The sequence below is a fragment of the Balaenoptera acutorostrata genome, chromosome 19, assembly GCF_949987535.1.
Source record: "Balaenoptera acutorostrata chromosome 19, mBalAcu1.1, whole genome shotgun sequence".
Classification (NCBI taxonomy): domain Eukaryota; kingdom Metazoa; phylum Chordata; class Mammalia; order Artiodactyla; family Balaenopteridae; genus Balaenoptera; species Balaenoptera acutorostrata.
This window is the reverse complement of record NC_080082.1, coordinates 66,274,851-66,281,178: the sequence shown is the minus strand read 5'-3', so window position 1 is coordinate 66,281,178 and position 6,328 is coordinate 66,274,851.

Sequence of the window (6,328 nt, the reverse complement as noted above, 5' to 3'; positions counted from 1 at the left end):
AGCCCTGTGAGGTTTTATGTTGCTGTTGTTCTATTAAAAGATAAGTGAGGTACATTAAAATTTTGAGTAGATCATTTGAGCAAACATCAGTTCAAACTGGACAGCCCCAAACCAAACTAGGGGAAAGACTTTTGCAGAGCAGGAAGGGAAACAAAGCAAGGAAATTATTTGATTGGCTCTCGCTTAAGGCATAGCCTTATTTGGGAAAGCCTAGTGGGCTGTTTGTGATCAGTTGTTCTTAAGTTTCTATTTCTTCCCTTGGAGGCATTTACAAGAATTTACTCTGGTTCAGGTTTCCCTTTGCTTACAAGGCTGTTAAAACATTGGAGCCACCTCAGTCTAATGGCTTCCTTGTTTAATTACAGTTCCAAGCAAAAGAAGCAGGTGGCTACGTGGTTTCAGTGTGTGGGGCTCCCACAGGTGTCCTCAGGAGGTCCAGTGCTTTTAGCCATTAGCCTGCTTGGCTCACTGCAGAGACTCTCAGTGGGTGTCCATTAGAAAACTTAACTCTGCTTCTCTCTTAGAGTCTGCAGATCTACAGCCCCGCGGACTGGGGCTGAGAGGCAGGCAGCCTGGCCTTCCTGATACAACTTCTCAGTTTCATCTCTGCACTGACCCTATCCATCAGCATCACCTAGGGACCCATTAGAAATGCTAATTCTCAGTTCAGAACTCAGACCTATTGACAGACACCTTGGGAGAAAGGCCCAAGTACCAGTGTTTTAAGAAGCCTCCAGGGGCAACACACCATTGTAAAGCAATTATACTCGAATAAAGATGTTAAAAAAAAAAAAAAAAAAGACGAAGCCTCCAGGGGCTTCCCTGGTGGCACAGTGGTTAAGAATCCACCTGCCAATGCAGGGGACACGGGTTCAAGCCCTGGTCTGGGAAGATCCCACATGCCGCGTAGCAACTAAGCCTGTGCGCCACAACTACTGAGTCTGCACTCTAGAGCCTGGGAGCCACAACTACTGAGCCCACGTGCCATAACTACTGAAGCCTGTGCGCCTAGAGCCCGTGCTCCGTAACAAGAGAAGCTACCACAATGAGAAGCCCGTGCACTGCAACAAAGAGTAGCCCCGCTCGCCGCAACTAGAGAAAGCCTGCGTGCAGCAACAAAGACCCGATGCAGCCAAAAATAAATTAATTAATTTTTTAAAAACTTAAAAAAAAAAAAGAAATCTGGACTTGGTTCATCATTGGTTCCTTCTGAGGCCTTTCTCCTTGGCTTGTAGATAGTGATCTTCCTTTCTTCACATGGTCTTAATTCTGTGCGCATCTGTATCCTCATCTCCTGTTTTTATAAGGGCACCAGTCATATTGCATAAGGGTCCACACTAATTACCTCATTTTAACTTAATTATCTCTTTTTAAATTTTATTTATTTGGCTGCGTTGGGTCTTCATTGCTGCGCGCACGGGCTCTCTCTAGTTGTGGTGAGTGGGGGCTACTTTTTGTTGCGGTGAGCGGACTTCTCAGGGCTTCTCACTGCGGTGGCTTCTCTTGTTGCGGAGCACGGGCTCTAGGCATGGGGGCTTCAGTAGTTGTGGCATGCGGGCTCAGTAGTTGTGGCGCACGGGCTTAGTTGCTCTGCGGCATGCGGTATCTTCCCGGACCAGGGCTCAAACCCGTGTCTCCTGCATTGGCAGGCGTATTCTTAACCACTGCGCCACCAGGGAAGCCCAACATATGATTTTTTTTTTTTTTTTTGGCTGCACCGTGTCTTAGTTGCGGCACGTGGGATCTTCATTTCTGGTGCGGAATATTCGTTGCAGCATGCGGGATCTTTAGTTGTGGCATGCGGGATTTTTAGTTGTGGCATGCGAACTCTTAGTTGCATGTTAGTTGCGGCATGTGGGATCTAGTTCCCTGACCAGGGATCGAAACTGTGCCCCCTGCATTGGGAGCACAGAGTCTTAGCCACTGGACCAACAGGGAAGTCCTCAATATAAGTATCAATAAGTATCAATCTTTGTTGATACTTATTGAATTCTAGTGTTGTTTAACTGTCTGAGACTCACTTCCTGGATGGCTCCTCATTACTGTTACATTATTGTAAATTTTAACTGAATTATTAAAAGGATATTCTAAGTTTGTTTCTGAAACTTATTACAGTCAAGCCATTCAAGATGGCTGCTCTCTTGTTCTCTGTACACCCCCTGATTGACCAGTCCCTGCTTCACTCACACGGTTATCCAATCCTCTTAATTATAGGACTTAATCAGTGACTGCTTATGTGCTTGCCCCCCGCCTCAGCTGCTGGTTTCCCTGGTAACTGTTGAGGCAGCCTGACGTCAATTCCTCCTATAAATGGTAGCCTCCTTCTCCCACAAGTAGCGAAGTTTGCTGCCATGTCCTGCCTGCTGTCACAGTGGGGTGTTGCTCCAGGACCTTTTGCTTCAGTCTTGTAAGATCCCCTATCCAATAAACCATTGATATCTCTGTCACTGACTCTGGGCTCTCTCTTCAGTCTTGAGGCTGGGAAAGTACAGAGCTTGCAGACCTGCAGGGTGCAGCCCAACACACAGTAATCTATCTTTGGATGAAGGTCGAATGCCCTATGTCCTGCAACCAGGAGATTATGCATATTGAAAAAGACATCAGATAAAGGACTCTTCACAGCCACGTTGAAAGGGGCCATATCAGGCCACCTCTCCTGAATGCAAGTCTTTGTTTCTAACACTTGGCTTCAACTAACTGAGACCAGCACTACCCGACCAGGATGAGAAGACTACATTGGAAGTAGACAGCTGACCCAAAATGCCAGACCAGGCCTGTACACTAATTACTTTGTTAATTGCTCAGACTTCTGCTTATGAACCAAACTTATTTTTCTTGGGCTCAATAATATGCAAGTTTCAAAAATTCAATTCAATTGCTGGGTTTGTAAACAATTACCTATGTCCAGCACTTCTGAACTACCCCAGTGGATTTCACCTCTCCAGGGTTCAGACTGGCTAGCCCTTACGGATTTATCTTAGAAGAAATTCTAGTGCTAGTGCTAGAATTCTAGTGCTGTGTAAGCCACTCCCAATATCACTAAGTGGGACCCTGTAACATGGCCTATTAACGATAGCTGTTCTGGGACTTCCCTGGTGGCACAGTGCTTAAGAATCCGCCTGCCAATGCAGGGGACACGGGTTCGAGTCCTGGTCCAGGAAGATCCCACATGTCACGGAGCAACTAAGCCCGTGCGCCACAACTACTGAAGCCCATGCGCCTAGAGCCTGTGCTCTGCAACTAAGAGAAGCCATTGCAATGAGAAGCCTGTGCACCACAAAGAAGAGTGGCCCCCGCTCGCCGCAACCTGAGAAGGCCCACAAGCAGCAACAAAGACGCAATGCAGCCAAAAATAAATACATGAATTTATTTTTAAAAGGGGTATTATCTAATTTTTAAAAAATGATACTTATTCTGAACCTGGACCCTAAATATTCCTTTTTGCGGGATGTTAAATATATTGGGTCGTTCCTAATGGGATCCAGTGGATTTATGGAACAAGTTTATGGCCTTGGCTCCTCCCGAGTTGGTTAGAAAGATGCACATTTGGTTTCCCTTGGGCTTAAAGTCATCTATGGGTAGCCTCAGAAACAGCCCTTGCCAACTTGCCTTTAATGTGGGCTCACTGGGTTCTATCAGTTTTCCAACATTATGATTATTTGGCCACAGTATTTATTCCTTCACTTAGAGTAGAAGATTTCATTATTCACATAGAGGCGTTAACAAAATTCGCCCAGCAAGACTTAAACGATAGTAATCAAGCCATTAGCTTGCTCAATCAAGCCATTAGCTTGCTCCATGATAAAAGTGATCCTACAGAATCGCATGGCCCTCTATATATCAACTGCTTCCCAAGGGGGAACTTGTGCTATGATCCATGATGAATGTTGTGTTTTTATAAAGTCTGATGAGTCTTTTTTTTTTTTTTTTGATGTGGACCATTTTTTTAAAAGTCTTGATTGAATTTGTCACAATATTGCTTGTTTTATATTTTGGTTTTTTGGCTGCAAGGCATGTGGGATCTTAGCTTCCTGATGAGGGATCGAACCCGCACCCCCTGCATTGGAAGGTGAAGTCTTAACCACTGGACCGCCAGGGAAGTCCCTGATGAGTCTTCTAAGATAACCCATCTTATAATATATGAAGAATCAAATTTCCACTCTGATTGATCCCAGTTTAGGGGAAATACTAGGAAAATGGTTTGGTTCAGGAGGATCTTGGCTTAAATCTTTACTAATGATATTATTACTCCTATTGGCAATTTTAATTCCAATAATGCATTACAGTCAGGGTGAGGCAACAACCATACATAATGTCTGCCCATAAATTCCTTCATAAACCATGCTTTCACCTGCAAGCCTTCTATAGTATTACCATATTTCTGTAATTATATTGCCCTCTAAGTTTTTTGTTAGCTATTTAAGTTATAACAATACACTGATCATCAGGGCCTAGCAACTGTAAATTTTTTACTACCCTCAGGTCTTTGTATTACCAATATCGATAAAAGTGAACTTGGGGTCCCAGCTGGAGTTCATGAGACCCTGGCCTGCCTATTGCTCAGTCATAATCCTCCACATTTCCCTGGCTGGTTATAATCAGAACAGGTTCTGAAAAGATTAGATTCCTCCTTTTTATAATCTTAATACTTAAAAAATTAGTTAAGACTAGGATGAATTGAATTTGTCCCAGTTACTTGAACAGATTACTTTTTTTAACAGTGATCCATCACAATTTTAGTAGCCACTCCATCTATCTTCTTGTTAATGTCACTTTTAACGAACCACCTGAATATTTTTTTCTGATTCAATTCTGAGGTTTCTTTCATCTTATTTATATTGTTACCTTTCTTCTGAATAATCCTTACCTTTCTCCCCAGCATTAAGCCCCACTCAACAGAGCTGAACAAGGAGATCCATAACATCATGCCTCACATCACACTGTCTCCCGTTTTGTTTTTGTTTTTGGCCATGCCGCGCAGCTTGTAGGAATTGACCCCGAGTCATCGGCAGTGAAAGCGCAGAGTCTTAACCACTGGACCGCCAGGGAATTCCCTGGTCTCCGGTTTTATCGAGGCGTCAATCAGCAGCTGGCTCAGAGGGATGGAGATAAAAGGTACAGTATCATTCTGAGTCATGGGGTGCCATCTACAGCTCTAATAGCCTCTAGCTGCTTCCTTGATGGCTAAATTTTTGCTAGAATAGGGGGTGGGAAGCAGCCAAGGAACCATATTCTTGGCTGACATCCCCTCAGTGTATTTTTTTTAAATTTATTTATTTGGCTGTGCGGGGTCTTCGTTGCAGCCTGCAGGATCTTTTTGTTTTTGTTTTTAGCTGCAGCATGCATACAGGATCTAGTTCCCTGACCAGGGATTGAACCTGCACCCCCTGCACTGGGAGCCTGGAGTCTTTAACCACAGGACCCCCAGGGAAGTCCCCTTCAGTGTATTTCATTTGCAATCCATTTAGCAGGACCTACAGACTCCACGTCTCACGTATGTTTTTCCTCCTAGTCTTGAGTGCAGCACTTGTGCAAACTCAACCCAGGTATGCCCTGGAAACCAGCCTGTTAACAAAAATCCTTCCTCACTACCTTCTGTCTTTCTTTCTGCACAATAACCCCTTAGTCATTATTTGAATTAAAATAAGGGGTCATATCAAATATTCTATTCTTATCACCAAGTGCAAACCTTTCACAAGTATTTTTAAAAATTAATTTATTAATTAATTTATTTTTGGCTGCGTTGGGTCTTCGTTGCTGCACACAGGCTTTCTCTACTTGCAGCGAGTGGGGGCTACTCTTCGTTGCGGTGCGCAGGCTTCTCATTGTGACTTCTGTTGCGGGGCAGGGGCTCAGGCGCATAGGCTTCAGTAGTTGTGGCTCCCAGGCTCTAGGGCGCAGACTCAGTAGTTGTGGCGCATGGGCTCAGTTGCTCCGCGACATGTGGGATCTTCCTGGACCAGGGATCGAACCTGTGTCCCCTGCATTGGCAGGCAGATTCTTGACCATTGCACCACCAGGGAAGTCCCCACAAGTATTATAATTGAAGATATTTGCAAGACTCGACAGAGCGGACTCCTATGAAGTTTTCTTAAAAGCAAAGCATGGGAGGGACTTCCCTGGTGACCCCCCGCTTCCACTGCAGGGGGCGCAGGTTCAATCCCTGGTTCGGGAACTAACATCCCACGTGCCGCACAGCGCGGACAAAAAAAAAAAAGCAAAGCATGTGACATAGAAAGACAAAGAAAATGCGAGACTATATTGGGGGTCAGAGACCTTCAGGGAGTTTCCCAGACTCTTATTCACACAGTGCTGTGATTCACTTCCA